Genomic DNA, 21,207 nt, shown 5'->3' with positions numbered 1-21,207 from the left:
TTCTATGGTTTGAACAGATTTGGCATCTGAATTCATGCAGACATATAAATACCCAAATCATTAATTACTGGTGCACCTAGCAGAGTACCTGGCCATGGTAAGTGCTGACTAAATATTTATTGAATGAATATATGAATGCAGAATGAATGAATGAAGATGACAAAGGCTGAGGAGAAAGAAGGTGCAGAACATTAGAGCCCAGGGACAAGGGCTGGATTAGTCTAACCAGGAGCTGCCTGGCAGGTGTAGGTACCATGAAGCCAGATTCATTTTCTGGGAAGGTAATGTGGGGAAGAAAGAACAAGAGTCCAGGCCTAGAAGTCTCCATGGAGACAGAAGAAATCAGGATCTGAGCATCAGGTGAGTCCCAGACACTGAGATGGAGCTTAGAACCAAGTTGTCTGCTGGGCTGTTTTAGAGACCCCTGCTCAATGGCTCCCTGCTCACAGAGCATGGCAGGCTGGGCCCCACAGCCAGAGGCCACATCCTTCCTGGGCCATGTATTACAGAGCTCAGGGAGCCAGGCCTGTCCCTCTCCTGATTCACCTTCCTTTTTTTTTTTTAAGAAAACTTTTATTTAATAAATATAAATTTCAAATGTACAGCTTTTGAATTATAGCCGTTTTCCCCCATAACCACCCTCCCACCCACAAACCATCCCATCTCCTACTCCCTCTCCCATCCCATTCTTCATTAAGATTCATCTTTAATTATCTTTATATGCAGATCTACTTAGTATATACTAAGTAAAGACTTCAACAGTTTGCACCCACACAGAAACACAAAGTATAAAGTACTGTTTGAGTACTAGTTATACCGTTAATTCACATAGTACAACACATTAAGGACAGAGATCCTACATGGGGAGTAAATGCACAGTGATTCCTTTTGTTGATTTAACAATTGACACTCTTATTTATGACGTCAGTAATCACCCGAGGCTCTTGTCATGAGCTGCAAGGCTATGGAGGCCTCTTGAATTCACAAACTCTGACCTCATTTAGACAAGGCCATAATCAAAGTGGAAGTTCTCTCCTCCCTTCAGAGAAAGGTACCTCCTTCTTTAATGGCCCATTCTTTCCGCTAGGTTCTCACTCACAGAGATCTTTCATTTAGGTCATTTTTTTTTTGCCACAGTGTCTTGGCTTTCCATGCCTGAGAAACTCTCACGGGCTTTGTAGCTGGATCTGAATGCCTTAAGGGCTGATTCTGAGGCCAGAGTGCTGTTTAGGGCATTTGTCATTCTATGAGTCTGCTGTGTATCCTGCTTCCCATGTTGGGTTGTTCTCTCTTTTTTAATTCTATCAATTATTATTAGTAGACACTGGTCTTATTTATGTGATCCCTTTGACACTTAATCCTATATTTATAATCAATTATGAACTTAAACTAATCACTTTAACTAGTAAGATGGCATTGGTACCTGCCAACTTAATGGGATTTAGAGTCCCCCCCCCCCCCCCAAAAAAAAAACGAAATCTGGTCATTTGCAGCAAAATGGAGAAATCTGGAAAACATCATGCTGAGTGAAATAAGCCAGTCCCAAAGGGACAAATATCATATATTCTCTCTGATCTGTGACAACTAACTGAGCACCTGAAAGGAAACCTGTAGTGAAACTGACACTATGAGAAGCAATGACTTGATCAGCCCTTGTCCTGACTGTCGAGGAACAGCTTTCTATTTTATTCTTTGTAGTATTTTCTTTTTCTACTTAATACCATTGCTTGAACTCTTTAATTAACACACAATTATTCTTAGGAGTTTAAAGCTAACTGAAAACTGATCCCTGTTAGAAATAAGAGTGGAATAAGAGGAGATGTACAGCTGATTCATCCTCCTTAATCTAACTCACTCTGGGCTCCCTAGTACTCAGCCTGGGCCTGCAAGGGCTCCTACTCATGCATGCTGCTTCCCTTTTGTGAGTTAAGAACCCCCTGGGGCCCAGGTAACTCTTTAAGCTCTGGTCAGTCTGAAACTTTGGTACTAGCCCCTAATTAAAGAACAATAGGCCTCAGAAACTTGGCTTCTGGAGACTGGCAGCAATGTCCTCAGGGTTGTGGGCCAGCTGGCAGGCTCGGGTGTGGCTACAGTGGCTACCGACATCTTAAAATGCATCAAATGATTCAAGGGCATCTATCTGGCACAGGAGGACAGGTACCCAAGATCCTGCCCGGACGGATTAGGGTCAACCGTTAGCTGTTTCGAGAAACACCCCTGATTGTCCTGGCCGTGCCACCCACTGGCTGGCACCTTGTCTAAATGAATGCATACCGCCACGCACGAATGTGAGGAGAGAAGCAACAGCGGTCGCATGCATGTGGGCTGCACACGTGAGTTCCTGCTGTCCTGGTTCCGGAAAGTGCAATCTGCCCCACACAAGGCTGAGCCCTCTGCATTCACCACAGGCAGAAATCAAGGTCCCCCTCTTCCTTGAGCCTGGGCTTTTAGATAAGGCGTCTCAAGCACCCGTCTGGAACAGCCGTCACAAAAGCTTTCTGTCGTGAGGAACACATCCGGAGAAGCAGTCCTATTTTGTTTTACAGCCTTAAGTGAAGAACTGATCCCTGGCTGAACATAACGGAAGCCATTTGTTCTGGAAAAAGGAATTCGGAAAGATGTCCTCTATAAAGCTAGAGCGGTCCCATCTCCCTCCTTGGAGGGGCTGTGAAAGGCACCTGAGCCTAAGAGCTATTTTGAGGGGGCCGAGGGGGCCGAGGGGGCCGAGGGGGCCGAGGGGGCCTTAGTGCCCCATAATGGCAGCATCTAGGCAGCTTGTCTATTAACCGTGTTTGCTCCTGAAAGGTATGATTGGCTCCATCTCAGAAGCAACTGATGCGGCTTTTAGCGCCTGGCAGCCCCCATTAGAACCAGGTCGGAAGTGGCTTCTGTAGTTCCTCCGTGGAGTTGTGAGGTCTTTCAATCAGGGGGAAAGTGGAGAGAAGCTCACCTTTCACCCGCTGCCCGTGGGAACATCTTCACCCTCAGGCCTCGCACCAGGGGCCCTGAGAACATCTTTTTATCATGTTTTTGCCACCCGTCTATGCAGCTTGAGGCAAAGTGAGACAACGGTTAGTTCCCAAGGGCCAGGCATAGAGAGAGAATCTCCCAAAGCTGCTCTCTTATTTTTTCACCTTGGCTTTTCCCCTTCAGATCTCACCATGGAATTGGTTCTGCTTGTTTTGGTCATGGTTTCCATAACTCTCAAACCAGAGGCTCCGTGGCAGCCTCTTTCAAGCCCTGGGGGCTACTGCAGCAGACAGCAGGGGCTTTGGGGCGAGGAAACATCCAGCCCTCGCTGGATCTTTGGGGTGGAGTGGGAATCCGACCCTTCTCGCATCCCTTAGGACTGAGTTTCTCAAAGGGCATCTCCAGGCAAAACAAGGGAGCACAACCCAAACCCTTGCCTTACTGTGGGAAGCTGTGACCCAGCCTCTTGAGCTGTAGTCCAAACCTCCCGAGGGGAGCTGCCCTGCCTCACACAGGACTTCAGGGAAGCCCATGCCCGCCCCAGAGATGACACATGGAAAAGACGGATCAGACTCCGGCCAGGCCAGGATACAGTCTCTGCATAGAGGTTGTTTTTGTCTCCAGTGCCATCGAAAACACATCCTCTTAACTGATTCAGCAGGGGATCCGCATAGTCACGCACGCTGGAGGTTGCCAAGGTGAACAGAACCCCAGCTTACATTCTGCCAGGCCAGGGGGACGTGGAAGCCTGGAAGCCCACAGAGGAAACCTACTATGCTATTGGTGAATTTTTTTTGGATGCTGTTTACGTTTGAACTTTTCTCTGTTTTCCTGTTGAAACTTCCGTACCCTCTTCCTGTGTCCCTACGCAGGCTGGGACAATGCAGTCCCAGCACTGCCGTAGGACATGGGCAGGGCCCCACCTTCCTCCTTCCTGCAGGGATATCCTTTCCTATAGAAGAGGTAAGAATGTCGGGTTCATGTGAAAATGTTATTATGCTCCTTATCTCAGTCATTGCGGGCTCCGCTGTTTGGCGACAGTGAGTCCGCCTGGCCACAGTCACAATAGAGGTGGCCCCGGGTCCTCCTTTGGCTCGTGCTGTTTTCTCAGCTGAGGAGGGCAATGGCTGTTAAAAAATGCTGCCTGTTTTCCAGGATCTTATCAAGAGTTCATGTCTAAGGCCAGAAAGAGAAGGGAGGGCTCCATTTTTTTTTTTCACTCCCTCATTGTTTCCAACAGAATTGGCAGGAAATGGGAGTCCTCCACCTGTCCCTCTTGGGAGCAAAATTGACTGGATTCCATGTTTCAGATGTATCCGCTGCCACCAGAAGCTGGGGACATTTCCGCTCACCCCAAATCGAATGCGTCCTGCATTGACACAAATGACATCTTTCAGAGCTGCAAGTGAATCAAATTTAAATGAAGCTCCTTGGGACTGCAGCGGCTGTAAGCCAGCTCAGAGTCTCAGCTTTGCTCTGTCTTCTCACCCACCACTTGGTAAAGCACCTTTGGGGACTGTGGGCCTTGACGCACTCCAGTAAGTTCACGTAAGTGTGGTATGTGTGTCCGTGTGTGTGTGTGTGTGTGCACGTGAGGTGCGGTGTGTGCTGTTGACGGCATAGACGCTCCGAGGATTGAAATCTTTTCATGGAGAGCAAAAAAGTCCCCATGCACAGCTGTCAAGAGCACGTGTTTCAGGCAGGGTAAGGTAGGATCCAGGCAAAAGCTAAGGCCCTGTTGCAAGAATTCTAGTGTCATTTGTAGTCAACCCAGTACTTTCCTCTTAACCCCATTCAGCCAACTCAGACAAGAATCCGGGTCCGTCTAGACATCACATCTCACGTGAAGGCAACTCCACAAAAGGATTCTATCGTTGAGGGCATCTGTCATTTTACTGCCTACAGACAAAGCTACAACTTAGGAGTTTTATATTCCACAGTGTTTCAGAATGTAAAGGGCCTTCCCGTTCCACGTTAACCCTTCCTTTTGGAGCCGAGACTCAGAAGACACACAGTTACGGGGTGGGGCCATGAAAGTCCATTTCTAACCACCCGCAAGAGCACAAGAATCGCACTAAGCAATTTGATTCCACTCAGGTGGGTCCCGCTTTTCCCAGGCCACATTATCCCGCATCGGATCAGGAGGCTGAGCTGTGTGCTTGTTTTGTTGTGGAAACCCAGCTCTTCTCAGCCACTGTTCACAGAGGCACTGGCCGGCTCTTTCTGTTCTTTGTTGACGGGAGAAACTCTCCAGGCCCCTCTTCTCGGCGGGTGCTCAGGGCCCAGACCTCCCTGCACCTCCATCCCTTGGCTGTGTTTGGTGAGAGCCATCCCCACACCCTGTGCTCGTCCTGTGGTCCCCAACTGATGTTCCAGAAACACAAGTCCAATAGATTGGCCAAGAATCATCTTGAAAGAAAAAAAGGTTTCCACCCAAGTGAGACAGCCAACTCTAGATCAGTCTCTTGGGAATTGGATTTGTGGGAAGCAAATACTTTACCATTCCTACATGCTTTTCCCCACCCCAAGGTTTCCCTGCTCTCCTGGACATCTCCTCCTGCCTACTCCTTTTGAAGATGCTGGGGCTCCTCTACGCCGATGGCCTCCGGGAAAGGATGTTACAGTGGAAAACAGGGTCAGGAAAAGACTCTTCCTGACTTTAGAGTTTCAAAGGCTTAGCCTGTTAGGGAAGTGGCAAAGTTTCACAGAAAGGACACGCAGTTTGGCAGAAATGTCGTAAGAACAGAAGTCTTCACCAGCTGCACCCCCTGAGCTTCAAGAATCAGGGGGAGCCCAAAGAGAAAAGAAAACTTGGTGGGGTCTGGAACACGAGGGTTAAGATCTGCAGGGACTCAGCACCTCCCCTCCGGGCCACCTCTGATGCACCCCCAGAGCCTGGAGTTCACTCATTCCCAGGGGCTACACTAGTGACCTTGTCCTTTGACCTCTGATGAGGACTTCCTCGGGCAGCTGTTGGTGTTTTCCTCGCTGACCACTTAGCAGGAGTAACAACAGTCTATGTCCCCAAACATGGCAATGTCACAGTGGGACTAATTAGCATGTGGTCAGCATGTTGGGCTGACCACATGGGGAAGTCCCCACAGGGGCTGGAGGGTGGTAATGCCATGGCAGAAAAATCCTTTGTGTCAGCAATTGAAGGCTGAATGGAAGCACTCAAGATTTACCCCGAACAACAGAGTTTTAAGCCCCACGCCTATCTCAAGCTCTCCTTGATCACACAGCTCTGGCCTCTACAGGGAGTCCCATTGCTTCTCCACGTTGAAGAACTCTGGACTATTTCCCGCAGATCTGGTCTTGTGGTCTATATGGGTTATCCTGTCCTGTATTCCATTCCTAACCTCTGACTTCACCCTGATCTTGGGTACTTGCCTGCTTTTCCAGATTCCCAGGCCTCTCCTCAGTTCCCAGGCCAGGGCGGCTTTAGCAACCTTCATGTCTTCTTTATTGGAATGCTGGCCATGCACCCTCCTCATGGACACATCAGTCACACATCTAGAGGTCCTCAACTCCCAAGAACTCTCAAATGACCCCTCCCCATCATGCCCAAGAGGGAATGGGCTACAGGTAAAATGGAGTCCTCAGAGCTACACCATGAGTACCAGAGGAGGAGGTTTTGCCTGGGATAGGTCAGAATACAGTATAGGTTGAGTATCCCTTATCCAGAATGTTTGGGAACAGAAGTGTTTTAGATTTCAGATGACTTTTCATGTTTTGGAATTTAAAAAAAAAAAGATTTATTTTTACATTTATTTGAAAGACAGAGTAATGGAGAGGGGAGGGAAGGAGGGAGAGAGAGAGAAAAAGAGAGAGAAATCTTCCATCCACTGTTTCACCCCCAAATGGCTGCAATGACTGGGGCAAGGCCAGCCTGAAGCCAGGAGCCAGGAGCTTCATTTGAGTCTCCCACATGGATGGCAGGAAGCCAAGTACTTGAGTTATCTTCTACTGCTTTCCCAAATGCATTAGCAGGGAGCTAGATGAGAAGTGGAGCAGCTGGGATTCAAACCAGCACTCTGATATGGAATGCTGGTGTTGCAAGCTGTGGCTTAACCTGCAGCATCACTATACTAGCCTTCTATATTTTGGAATCTTTGAATATACCTAATTAGATAACTTGGGGATGGGACCCAAGTCTAAACATGAAATCCATTTTCAATTTTTTATACACTTTATACATATAACTAAAGGGTAACTTTATATGGCATTGTAAATAATTGTGTGCAACTTTGTGTGCATTGAAACATCAGAAAGTAATGGTGGGGGACCAGCGCTGGCATAGGGGATAAAGCTGCCACCTGCAGTGCCAGCATCCCATATATTCGCTGGTTTGAGTCCCGGCTGCTCCACTTCTGATCCAGCTCTCTGCTATGGCCTGGGAAAGCAGTGGAAGATGGCTGAAGTCCTTGGGCCCCTGCACCCACATGGGAGACCTGGAGGAAACTCCTGGCTCTTGGATCAGTGCAGCTCTAGCTTGCGACCATTTGGGGAGTGAACCAGCAGATGGAAGACTTTCTCTCTCTCTCTTTCTGCCTCTCCATCTCTCTGTGTGTAACTTTGCTTTTCAAATAAATAAACAACTCCTTAAAAAAAAAAAAAAACATGTTACCACCTGTGCACAGTCTGAGGTTGCTTACCATCACCATCACTCCTCACTCTGAACTGATATGCTTATCAGTAGCATATAAATACATTTATTACTTTAGAAAGAGTATTTATTTATTTATTGGAGAGACAGAGAGCTCCCATTGGCTGCTTCACTTCTCAAATGCCGACAAAAGCTGGGATAGGGCCAGGACTGAAGCTGGGAGTCAGACACTTAATCCAGGTCTCCCACGTGGGTGGCAGGGACCTAATCTCTTGAGCCATTACTGCTGCCTCCAAGGGTCTGCACTAGCAGGAAGCTGAAGTCAAGAGCCAGAGGCGGAGGCAGAAATCGAACCCAGGCACTGCATACATTTTCTGACATCTTAAGCACTAGGCCAAATGCCTGTCCTTAGTGTTATGCTTTGGCTGTGAACCATCCCCTGTGGTCAGGTGTGGAGTTTTCCAATGTAGATTCATGTCAGTACTCAAAATGTTTCAGATTTCAAATTTTTGGATTAGGGGTGCTCATCCGATAATAGAATCAAGTTGGGTCAATGACTGACCAGGATCACTTACCAACCACATGGAGTCCCTTCTCCACTGTGTGACTGTGTAGTTAGATCATCCCAGGGACAAGCTGGCTCTTTTCTCCTTAGCGGAAGGGAAGTGAAGGGTGGCTCCAGGCCCAAAGGGAAGGCCTTTCCTGCAGTCTAGCAGGAAGTCCAGAGGGCCCAGAACAGGCCCGGTGGACATGTGCTGAGAGCTCAGACCTGCAAACAGAGAAGAAAGGGAGCAGGGAAACCACATGGGTCTCCAACATGAATATTCACTGGTCACATCTACATCACAAAGACGAAAATGAAAAATGCCAAGTGGAAGTATCACTTTTGGCTTATGTCACATACTTGGCGTCATTAATCTCCATCTTTGCACTTTCCCCTTGCCCCTCTGTATTGCATAGAGGGGTTGTGAGGCTTAATTAATATTTATAGAGAGTCTTTAGCTCTCCCATGAAAGCAGTGATAAAAGTGCAAGAAAGGTCATCATCACAGATCCTAGTTTGTTCAGAAATTCTGTGCACAAGCACTATTCGGAAAGGTGTAGGATTGTCAGTGTTTCAAAGGTTGCTGCTGCCTGGGGAACAGAAATGCACCAGGAAAGGAGATTTTGCATGGTGAAATTATAAACGTATTCAGAGTTAAGAAAAGAAAGTAAAGAAGCAAACATCAAGGGGTTATGAGTGACACTGGACTCGTTGGCAGGAACAAAGCAGGCTCTCTACCAGGTGACAATGTGACTGATTTCTATGTAAGGTTTTTCAAATCATGTCTATTAAAGGGCTCTCAAACTTTCTTGGTGGTGTCATTTCTCTGGATTGAATTCTATCCAAAATTAATGGGACAGGAATTAGGGCTAGAAGATTGTTACTAAACTACAGAAAGGTTTGCTGTAAACTATGATAACTGGGGGGTTGAGGTTGGGAGAGGGGAATATTCTAGAACATTTCTTCCACCAACTTCCCTAGCAATCAGTATTTTAAAGTAATGCTTGGCCCTTCTCTTAATTTTCATGGGGTTTTTGTTTTTATTATTTGTATTTATGTATTTGAGAGGCAGAGATAAATAGAATTCTCACGCCCACAAATATCCACAAATATTGGGGTTGGGCCTGGGCTGAAGGGCCAGGGAACTCAACCCAGGTCTCTCATGGGGGTGGCAGGAACCCAATTACTCGATTCATCATCACTGCCTCCCAGTGTCTGCGTTGGCAGGAAGCTGAAATCAGGAGCTGGAGTCAGGTATTAAACCCAGGTACTCCCTAATGGGACGTGGGCATTTGTAACCACCAGGCGAACGGCCCAGCACCATAGGGTTTTCTGAGACACCTATTTGAGACCATGGAAAGGAGATGGATAATAGGATGTCTGCCAATTTTTTTCAGTTCTTTTCCTTTTGGGTCACGTGATGCAATCACGCTTCTGGTCCTCTTTGGTGGGGGTTAAATGGGGTCAGGTGACTAGTCCTGCCCATGAGCCATGAAGGCAGCAAAGCATGGCACTTGCTGGCTGAAGCATCTAACAGGAAATCCAAGACCTCTTGGTGCTCTCCTCTCTGGCATGGAAGCCAATGACATTGGAGGTGCTGCCTGTTCCATGAGCCTGCATTCCTCACTGACTCACCTAAATGATGACCAGACCACTCATTCCCAGCCCCTTGAGTGAGAAGTAGGCTTTGATTGGTTAAAGCCACTATTTGGGGATTACTTTTTTACTGCAGCCTAACCTATTCTCCCCTAACCAATACATGGTGTCTTAAGGATAAGAAGCTAGAGTGACTGCAGTAATATAATTCCACTTTCCACAGGTGGGTCTTTTAAAGGCCTCTTCTGTGACGTGATTCATCCTGTTGGATCCTAGTTCCTTACCTTTGCTCCTCGGTCTTGCATTGGCTTTCTATCCCACAGCATCCATACAGAGACCCTGTTCTCAGTGTGACTGGGATCTTCACCGGGGACCTCCACAGCCCCCCAGAGTGCCCAGAGCAGTCCCCTCCTGAGAGCAGCGCTTCCTACCTTTCCTTGCCTGTTTAAATCCTATCCAACAAGTATGATCCCTGCTATCTGTCCAGAGAGCAACTAGGACACTTTAAAATGTGATTATTCTGTTCATCTGTTATCACACATAGATCAACAAATAAAATCCAAGAGGGCGAGGATCAACAATGGTGGCATGAAATGAACCAAAAATTCTGATGTGCAACTCAGGTCCCTGCACATCAGCGTGAATATTCTTTACAGGTGTGGCCTGCATGTGCTATGCAAGACTTTATCCTACAGATGCCTTATAACAAGTGTGCACAGTCACACATCTGAGATGGTCACAGCACAGTGTTTATTTTATTATTTTAAATTCCTCTCATTATTTGAGAGGCAGAGAGACAGAGACAGCCAGACAGATAAAGCTCTCTCAAGCATGGTTTACTAAATGCCACTGCAGCCAGGGCTGGGCCAGCCAGAAGCTGGGAACTGAGAACTCAATTCAAGCATCCCACATGGGTGGCAGGAACCCAAATACTTGAGCCAACAATGCTGCCCCTCAAAGTGCTGAAATTGAGAGAGGAGCTAGGACTTGAACCCATGGACTCTAATGTGTGATGCAGGTGTCTCGGTGGTATCTTACCTGTTGCAGCAAATGTCTACTCCTGCTGCACGGTGTTTATAATAGTGAGAAATTGAAAGAATGTAAGTGGCCCCCAATAGGGTGCTGAGTAAATTAATTACAGTGGTTCCATAAACTGAAATGCTAGGCAGGTGTTAAAGGAATGAGGTAGAGTAATATCTGTCGACACAGACAGGTAAGCATGATAGATGGCTGTGTGGAAAAGGAAACTTGCAGAACAGTCTATGTGGTATGATTCTGCTCATGTTACTAAACATGTTTAAGTTCCATAAAATGGCTGGAAGGGTCACTGAACCAGTAGTAGCCCTGTCTGTGGGGCTAAGATTACCAGGGTGGAGTTGGGGAGCTCTTCCACCTTTCACTGTACTGCAGGACTTCATACAAGAAACATGTGCTGCATGTATGATAATGGTAATCATGGCTATTGTTCCTCAAGTGCTTAGTGCCAAGGATACCACTGAGTTCATGTGATGATCTTATAATGTAATTCCATGAAGAAAGCTTTTTTTTATTATTATTATCCCCATGCCATGGGTAAGAAAACTGAGGGACAGAGAAGCTAAGTGATTTGCCCAAAGTCTTGGAGCTATTTATTTATTTATTTGAAAGTTAGAGTTACAGAGAGAGAGAGAGAGATGAAGACACACAGAGAGAATAGTCCATCTGCTGGTTTACTCACCAGATTGCTACAACAACCAGGGCTGGGCCAGGCTGAAACCAGGAGCCAGGAGCTTCATCGGAGTCTCCCACATGGGTGGCAGGGGCCCAAACACTTTGGGCCATCTTTCACTGCTTTCCCAGGCCATTAGCAGGGAGCTGGATTGGAAGTGGAGCAACCAAGACTCGAACCACCACCTATATGGGATGTAGGCGTTCAGACATCAGCTTTACCAGCTATGCCACAAAACTGGTTCCTAGTGTATTTTTTAATGATTTAATTGATTGATTTTTGAAAAGATTTATTTAGTTGAGTGACAGAGAGAGAGGCAGAGAGAAATCTTCCATCTGCTAGTTCACTCCCCAGATGGTCACAACAGCCAGGGCTGGGCCAGGCTGAAGCCAGGAGTCAAGAATTCCAACTGGATCTCCCATGCGGGTGGCAGGGACCCAAATATTTAGGTCATTATTGTGGGGAGCAACTCGGACTAGACTGTTACTGGAATTAAGACTTATTCTATGCATCTGCTCTCCTACAATATGGCGCTGGGAGAGGAGAAAACAGCTTCCGCACAGCTGCCTCCAGTTCAACCAATTAACTGTAGGACTTGCTCCTGATTGGAGAGCAGCGTACTCGGCGTGTGGGCAGCCGAGTTGGGATTGGCGGAGGAGGACTATAAAGGAGGAGAGAGACGGCATGCACCAGGAACATCTACGAGGAACATCTATGGGGAACATCTAAGGGAACCCGTGCAGCCCCCGAGAGAACCGGCCGGCGGTGTGCCGCTCCCCTGCGGAAGTGGGGAATGTGGCCAGGGGGAACTGCCCTTCCACGGAGGTGGAAGGGATAGTAGCCAACCCGGGAAGAACCAGCAGCAAACCCGGGGAGGGCCGAGCAGACGAAAGAACAGCGCAGGGTCCTGTGTCGTTCCTCCACGAAGAGGGGGAGCGACATAATGGTGCCGTGACTCGGATATGAAGCCTAGGCAGGGTTTGGTGTCGTTCCCCCATGAAGACGGGGAGCGACATAATGGTGCCGTGACTCGGATAGAAAACCTAGGACGGATAGGAAACCTAGCTTGGATAGGAAACTTAGGACGGATATGAAACTTAGGAGGAAAGAAATGGGAAAATACCGGAGAGAGAGACTAGCAAAGAGCCTAGGTGCCGGAAGAAGCTATTGAAAGCCTAGGCATAGACTCGGATATGGACTGTGGGAAAGAAGTTAGGATTGAAAGCGAAAGTGAAACCTGGAGGAGGCTTGGACTCGGATACGGACTGTGGGAAAGAAGTTAGGATTTAAAGTGAAAGCAAGAAGAAACTTAGACTTAGATACGGACTGCAGGTTGAAAGTGAAAGTGAAACCTATAAGAAACTTAGACTTGGATACGGACTGTGGGGAGAAGCCAGGAGAAATGAGAGGAATATTGTTGGAAGAAAACTTAAGGAAACATACCGGGTAGAGAAAAATGTTAGGGAGGATGAAGCCGCGAGTGCAGGCCAAGCCATCTTGGAATTCTTCAAGTCACCCTGGGGAGCGAGAGGCGAAGATCTGGAACCAGAGGCAGAGACGTGGGCCGCCAGGATTCGCCAGGTTAGTCCGGGGAACTTGGATTGAATGCCGGTGGTGGCGGAAACATTCGCGGAAGCCGCCGCGTGCAGAGAGAGCACGGGGCGTTGGCGCGAGGCCGTGGTGTGGGCGCGAAGTGCGTGGAGACCGCGGAGCGTGCGCGCAGAGCCGGGAACCCGCCGGCGGGGCAAGGCGCCGGGAAGCCGCGCAGAGCCGTGAAGCTGCCGCGGGGCGAGCCGCCGAGAAGCAGCCTAGGGGCGGAGCCCGCCGGTGGGGCGAGGCGCCGGGAAGCCGCAGGGATAAGAGAAACAGAAGTTTAGAAGTAAAGTGAGAAAAATAGGAATGCTGGAAGATAGAAGTAAAATGGGAGAAATAGGAATGCCCGGAGATAGAGAAATAGAGAAATAAAAAGGCCTCCCTACAACACTGCAATGTGAGAGCTTGGATTCGGTCTGCCTAATCAAGTGAGGCGATGAGCACCTGCGGGCAGCTAGCAGCTTATGCGCCGCAGGTCACCGAAGACAGGCACGAATTAACATCAGTAAAGCTTCCCCACAATGCAACAATTAGGAGGCTTGGATTCGGTCTGCCTGATTTAAGGCGGTAAGCGCCAGCAAGCAGCTCGACCAGAGTATGAGCTGCAGGTCACCGAAGATAGGCACGAACCAACACTAATAAGTCTCCCCCACAATACGGCAATGAGAAGGCTTGGATTCGGTTTGCCTGATAGGTTTTGTAAACACCTGCAGGCAGTTCTAGCAGAGCAGAGCATGCGCTGCAGGGCACCGAACACAGGCACGCATCAGCGCCTAAAAACCTCCTCACAATGGCGAAGAGAGGACCCGGATTCGGTTTTCCTGATTGATAGGACTTGTAAGAGCCTGTGGCAACTCTAGCAAGTAGAGCAGAGTGTGTGCCGCGGGACACCGAAGACAGGCGCGTATCAACGCCAAAAAAATAAAAAGAAAGGGGGATCTGTGGGGAGCAACTCGGACTAGACTGTTACTGGAATTAAGACTTATTCTATGCATCTGCTCTCCTACAATATGGCGCTGGGAGAGGAGAAAACAGCTTCCGCACAGCTGCCTCCAGTTCAACCAATTAACTGTAGGACTTGCTCCTGATTGGAGGAGAGCAGCGTACTCGGCGTGTGGGCAGCCGAGTTGGGATTGGCGGAGGAGGACTATAAAGGAGGAGAGAGACGGCATGCATCGGGAACATCTATGGGGAACATCTAAGGGAACCCGTGCAGCCCCCGAGAAAGCCGGCCGGCGGTGTGCCGCTCCCCTGCGGAAGTGGGGAATGTGGCCAGGGGGAACTGCCCTTCCACGGAGGTGGAAGGGATAGTAGCCAACCCGGGAAGAACCAGCAGCAAACCCGGGGAGGGCCGAGCAGACGAAAGAACAGCTCAGGGTCCTGTGTCGTTCCTCCACGAAGAGGGGGAGCGACATAATGGTGCCGTGACTCGGATATGAAGCCTAGGCAGGGTTTGGTGTCGTTCCCCCATGAAGACGGGGAGCGACATAATGGTGCCGTGACTCGGATATGAAGCCTAGGCAGGGTTTGGTGTCGTTCCCCCATGAAGACGGGGAGCGACAATTATCTACTGCCTTCCCAGCTGCTTGAGCAGAGAGCTTGACCAGAAGGGAGCACCAGGGACTCAAACCAGCACTCTGATATGGGACACCAGCATCACAAGCAGTGGCTTAACCTGCTGTACACAATGCTGGCCCCTGATCAATTTTGGCTGAGCATCTTGATGGATTAGGTTATATGTTTTGTTATTTGTTTGTTACTTGAGAAACAGGCCAGACAGGCAGCGCTCCATCTCCTGACTCACTCCTCAAATGCCCACAATGGCTAGGGCTGAGCCAGAACCAAAGCCAGGAGCCAGGAGCCAGGAGCCAGGAGCCAGGAGCCAGGAGCCAGGAATGCAATCCAGGTCTCCCACAGGGGTGGCAGAGACTCAACTACTGGGCCATCACCTGCTGTTTCCCAGGATGCATCTTAGCTGGAAGCTGCATTGGGAGCTGGAGGTAGGAGTCAAACCAGGTCCTGTGACACAGATATAGGTATCTTATCCTCTTGACTAAATGCTCACCGTTAATTCTGACTTTTAGAGCAAAGGTAAATAGAAGTGGATAGAACAGCATCACTTTTCACAGAGGAGAAAAATGGATTAGGTGAAGTAAAGTGTCCCGCCCAAAGTCACACAACTCCTGAGCACTGGAGTCTGGGTTCAAACCTCAGGGTCCAATTCCCAGTCTGGTGCTACTTCTAAATCTGAAGAAAATTGCAGGTTCCACAGGACAATGCTGTCCTAAAAGCACTATTTAACTTTCATGTTAAATCTTGCTTCTGAGATCAGTGTTTCAGAAATTTCATTCACCATTTCAGCAAAGAAAGGAGGTAGGCAGAGAAGCCTAAACATGCTTTTAGGGAGCATAACCCTTCGCACAATTTATGGGCACATCAGAGTTGCAGTGCAGACCCCAATGGGCACTGTCACCCCCCAGTGCATGCTTCCACCTTGAAGTTCCATGCATCTTTCATTTGAAGGTCACATGAAATGTTGCTGCCCTTGCGTTCATCCATGAACACTTTGATGTGGACCTGGGCATGAAGTCACACACTCTGACTCCCTTCTACTTCAAAGAAGCTAATGATGAATGAACTCACCTCCAGGTATGTCAAAATCTTGGAAATCACTGGCAATTCCATACTAATTGTTGCAAGAAACCTTTCTGTACATGACTGCATGAAAATGCTGTTTGTGAGCAGGTTGAGCCAGTGCCAGACACGTCTAGTCATTCAGTAACCCATCATTTCCGAGCAGCACCCAAGTCAGACCTATTGAGGTGCTAGGGAGAGAGCAGGGGACAAAACCGGTGAGTCAGAGCTGCCATCTGGCCCCAGTGGTTAAGCTGCTGTTTGGGAATGCTGCTTGCGTTCCACATTGGGGTGCCTGTGCTCAAGTCTCAGCCCCACTCCTGATTCCAGCTTCCTGCTGATGTACATCCTGGGAGGCAATTGGAGATGGCTCAAGTAGTTGGGTCCCTGCCACCCACATGTGAGACTCAGATTATGTTCCCAGATCCCAGCTTTGGCCTGGCCCAGCCTGGAGAAAAACAGTGGATGGGAGCTCTTTCTCCCTGTGTGTCTCTGTCCTCTCTGTCTCTTAAAACAAACAGGTGAGGTTCCTGTTCTCAAGGAGGCTACTTGAGTAAATAGACAAAAAGGTGTGTCAGGTCCTGAAAGGTGCTATGGAGGAAGTAAAACAGGTGACATGATGGAAACTGTGTAGCAGCTTTATTTAATTTTAAATTACTTGAAAGGTAGAGAGAGACAGTGTGGGGAGCAACTCGGACTAGACTAAGTTACTGGAATTAAGACTTATTCTATGCATCTGCTCTCCCACAATATGGCGCTGGGAGAGAAGAAAACAGCTTCTACACAGCTGCCTCTTGCCAACTTGAGTGATGACCTCCAGGAGCTGATCCTGCTCCTGATTGGAGGAGAGCAGCGAACTCGGCATGTGGGCAGCCGAGTTGGGATCGGCAGAGGAGGACTATAAAGGAGGAGAGAGACAACATGCACCAGGAACATCTAAGGGGAACATCTGAAGGAACACCTGTGCAGCCCCCGAGAGAGCCGGCCGGCGGTGTGCCGCTCCCCCGCGGAAGTGGGGAATGTGGCAGGGGGAACCGCCCTTCCACGGAGGTGGAAGGGATAGTAGCCAACCCGGGAAGAACCAGCAGCAAACCCGGGGAGGGCCGAGCAGACAAAAGAACAGCGCAGGGTCCTGTGTCGTTCCTCCACGAAGACGGGGAGCGACAGACAGAGAGAGGTTTTTCCATCCATTGGTTCACTCCCCAAATGCCTCAACAGCCAGGGCTGGGCCAGGCTGAAGACAAGAGCCTAGAATTCAGTCTAGGTCTCCCACATGGGTGGCAGATAATGCTCATCACCTCTGTCTCCCAGGTCGAGCACTGTCAGGACGCTGGAATCAGCAGCAGGGCCAGGACTCAAACCCAGGCTCTCCAGTGTGGCATGTGGGTGCTCCAAGTGGCATCTTAACCACCGTACCAAATGTCTACCCACATGGAGCAACTTGAGACACAGTAGTCAAAGATGGTCTCAAAGCAGAGGTGTCTTTTAAAAAACTTTTATTAAGGCCGGCGCCGCGGCTCACTAGGCTAATCCTCCGCCTTGCGGCGCCGGCACACCGGGTTCTAGTCCCGGTCGGGGCGCCGGATTCTGTCCCGGTTGCCCCTCTTCCAGGACAGCTCTCTGCTGTGGCCCGGGAGTGCAGTGGAGGATGGCCCAAGTGCTTGGGCCCTGTACCCCATGGGAGACCAGGAAAAGCACCTGGCTCCTGGCTCCTGCCATCGGATCAGCGCGGTGCGCCGGCCGCAGCGCTCCGGCCGCGGCGGCCATTGGAGGGTGAACCAACGGCAAAGGAAGACCTTTCTCTCTGTCTCTCTCACTGTCCACTCTGCCTGTCAAAAAATAAAAAAAAAAAAACAACTTTTATTGATTTATTCACCTATCTATTTTACTTGAAAGACAAAGAAAGCTCTTCCAGCTGCTGGTTTACTCTTAAAATGCTTTCATGGCTGGGGCTTGGGCAGGTAAAAGGTGAGAACTCAACCCAGTACTTCCACGTGGATGGCAGACTCAGGTATTTAAACTATCACCTGGTGCCTCCCAGGGTATGCAGTAGCAGGAAGCTGGAATCAGGAGCAGAGCCAGGGCTCAAACCGAGGTGTCCCAACCAGCAGATTACATTAGATCTTTGTAGGGTGAGTTACGGTCAAATGACAGGGAGCCCATGGAGACGTTACACCAGCACACCCTGACCTGACTTATTTGTGTGAAAGGTGACCTTGGCTGTTGGGTGGAGAATGGAGAATGGGGGCCGATGACTCAGTTAGACTGAGTGGCTACAGCAAATACCATAGACAGGCAGGCTTATGCCACACTCATGTCTCAGTTCTGGAGATTGGGAAGTCCAAGATCAGCTGAGGGTTCTCTTCCAGGCTTACTGACGGCTGCCTCCATGCTGTGTGCTCAGCCTGGCCTCCTGTGCGTGCATTGGCCCAGAGAGAGCAAACCAAGGTGTCTTCCCATGAGAGGAGCTCTACCCTCATGATTTCATCCTGACCTAATGACTTCCCAAAGGCCCCACTTCCCAGTATCGCCACATTGGGTGTTGGGGCTTCCACTTTTGAATTTACAGGACAGGTAGAGATAGTGAGAAGATGCAGCCGCAGAGTCCAGGGGAGAGACAGCAGGGCCTGGATCGGGCTGGGTGTAACCGAGCAGAGAGATGTGGGCTGATTCAGCGGACACTTTGGTGCCGAAGCCTGCAGGACTGGCCCTGGATAGAGGACTCCACTCAGGCTCACTTCTCTCTCCTTCCTCCATTCTCCCTTGCTACCTCCTTGCTTCATGTCCTGTGCTGAGCTTTGGCATAAGGTATTTCTTAGGTAAGCTGCATCTTTTTTTTTTTTATCCTTCACACACAGATGGTAATTGTATCCTAAAGCCAAGTAGATTCAGGTCAGGTCCGCTCAAGAAATGTTTGCCGAGAAGAAAATCTGTAGTGTGGGAAATGCCTGAACGTCTCACATCAGATGCTCTTTGTACTCCTTTCAGTTCAATTCTACAGTAGGGGTTTCAAAAAGATTTATTCATTTTATTTATTTGAAAGGCAGAGTGACAGAGAGAGAGAGGAGAGGAGAGACAAAAAGAGATCTTCCATCCACTGGTTCACTTCCCAAATGTCCACAACAGCCAGGGTTGGGCCAGGCCAAGGCCAGGAGCCAGGAACTCCACCCCGGTGTTCCACATGAGCGGCAACAACTCAAGTATTTGGCCCACTATCCCCTACCTTCCAAGGTGCATTAGCAGGAAGCTGGATCAGAAGTGCTGAGCAGCTGGAACTTCAAACAGGCATTCTGATGTAGGAAGAGGCTTAATCTACTGCACAATGCATGCCCCCCATGATGAGTTTTGGTTGGAGATTACAAGAATAGCACTGTGATCAGTTCTAGAAGTTCAGATGAGAAAGACACAACCCTAGCCCACATCAATCCAGAAAGATGGGCAAGGAAATAAAATATAATACAAAAGACAGGGGAAACACAAGCAATGGGACAGATACAGAGCATCCAAACAGCACAGGGGACAGTGTAACTCTGAGAGAGGGTAGAAATCTTCCCAGGGCAGGTGCCTGCTGGCCTGGATGTTAGAGAGGGAGCTGCTCCCCGGTGACAAGGGAGAGGAGGGCATTATGGTCAGGGCTAACAGCGGAGCAGATGCATGGGGGAGTGAAGTGGCGTGGTTTCTCTGAGGGACTGCAGGCCTCTCAGTATTGCTGGAGCAAAGGTAACAAAGGAGAGAGAGGAGGCCATCAAGGTTAGCAGGACCCCATTGACAAGGGGCCTCCTTGATTATTACCAATGAGCTCGCCCTGGATCCTGGAAGTGATGGGGAGCCCAAGACACTGAGAGACCATCAGGTTTCATCTAATCCTACATGATCAGCAAGCATGGTCCTCAAATCTCTCTCTCTCTCTCACACACATACACTCACACACACACACACAAGTGAGCACATTACTTGAGAATATTTGTAAAAGTGTATCAGAAACTTAAAAAAAATATGGATCCAAAGAAATAATATGATTTGGAAAGGGCAGAGAATGAGGAGAGGAAAACTTACAGCGGCTTGAGGAGGGATTCGCGGTGCCCCACCAGCCCCTGGGAAAAGTCGGACGGGAAAAGCGGTCGGTCTGTTATGTCTGCAGGCCTCGGAGGCAAGCCCTGTTCTTCTACAGAGCGGGTGATTCATGCAGAATGTAAAGAAGAGAGGAGCCCATTTTCCAGGGGCTGCGATGCCAATTCCAGTTGCAGTAGGAAGGTGACAGGAGTCTGGAGGCCTGGTTGTGCCAAGGTACACATTTCCAGTGGGCACGGCATGAAGGCATCTAGTAAAAAATCCTAATTGTTCTCAGAGGACTTCCATAGTGTTTGGCAGCTGAGACTTGGCCTGGAATGTGCAGCTCCCAGGCCTGTGTGAGTGGTGCCTTGCAGCCTCTCCCAGGGTCTTGGAGGGGTAGGCAAATGTGCACCAAGGCACGAACACCACGTTAACTTGACTCCACTTTGATATATACATTTTAAGATGCCACATAAAATGCACACGTCGAAACACCACACTGTAGCCCATCAGTATGTGCAAGGGTATTTCGAGAGGTCCATGGAACATGGAGTTATTGATAAATTTATTTTAGTAAGAAAATTCTGAAATCCCTATATACAAGGAGGCTTTGAAAACTTCATGGAAAATGTATAGGATGATAAAATTCTGCAGATTTTTCAAAATTTTCTACACCAAAATAAAGTTAGCTTATTTCATTTTCTGGGACTTTGAAGAGATGAGTTTGTATGATATACATGTGAATAAAAAATGTATAAACCTGTATCACATGCAAGTAAACAATCAAACAAATTATTAAAAAATAAAGAAGAATCCAATTTGAAAGAACAACTTTGTATGCTGCAAACCGAAGTCATGAGAGGATGGTATCACTTTGACATTTCTCCTGTGCAGAATGAACAGAGAAGGTCAAGGTTCTGACTTGGAAAAATCCATTCAAGATTTCCAAATGGTGTTGTTGGCTTACTGGTTTGTGTGTAGAAACTTTGAAGGTGAAGCCTTGGTTTGTGTAGTGGATACAAAAGCAAAGTTGTACCCACAGCACGGCTAGAAAATGATGGAGGATTTGCTATATTATCTGGAATGAAGATACTAAAAAATTCTCTATTATCAGCTGCTGCACAAATCCTACAAATCTCCATTGTTCAATCATCTTATAAATGGCTACATTGTATTTCAACTGACATTAAAATGAATTAAAATTAAATACAATTTAAAATTCAGTTTCCCAATTGCATTAGCCACATATCAATCATTAATTCCTACATGGGGATGGGCATTTGGTGCAATGTTAAGATACTGCTTGGGATACCTGAATCCTGGTTGAATACTGACTTCAATTCCAAGTCCAGTTTCCTGCTAATGTGCACACTGGGAGGCGGCAAATGATGGCTCAAGTACTTTGGTCTCCTAATACCCAAGTGGGAGACCCAACTAAGTTCCAAGCTCCTGGCTTTGGGCTGGCCCAGACCTGGCCTTTGCAGGCATTTGGGGACTGAATTAA

General features: G+C 48.5%; 1 protein-coding gene across 2 annotated transcripts in view; it reads right to left on the bottom strand.

The window, feature by feature from the left end:
* The window catches only part of ELK3 (ETS transcription factor ELK3), a 222,376-nt gene that overhangs the window by 95,615 nt on the left and 105,554 nt on the right, over positions 1-21,207 (bottom strand). For both annotated transcript variants that reach the window (XM_089308809.1, XM_089308810.1), the window contains 2 exons: positions 11,433-11,608; positions 8,152-8,345 (listed from right to left, as the gene is read on the bottom strand). The gene's annotated coding sequence lies outside the window, so the exon portion shown is untranslated. The remainder of the gene's footprint in view (positions 1-8,151; positions 8,346-11,432; positions 11,609-21,207) is intronic.

Source organism: Oryctolagus cuniculus, chromosome 11 (assembly GCF_051225735.1).
Source record: "Oryctolagus cuniculus isolate XC-2025 breed Fujian yellow rabbit chromosome 11, ASM5122573v1, whole genome shotgun sequence".
NCBI classification, from domain to species: domain Eukaryota; kingdom Metazoa; phylum Chordata; class Mammalia; order Lagomorpha; family Leporidae; genus Oryctolagus; species Oryctolagus cuniculus.
This window is presented reverse-complemented; position numbering and strand designations above follow the sequence as displayed.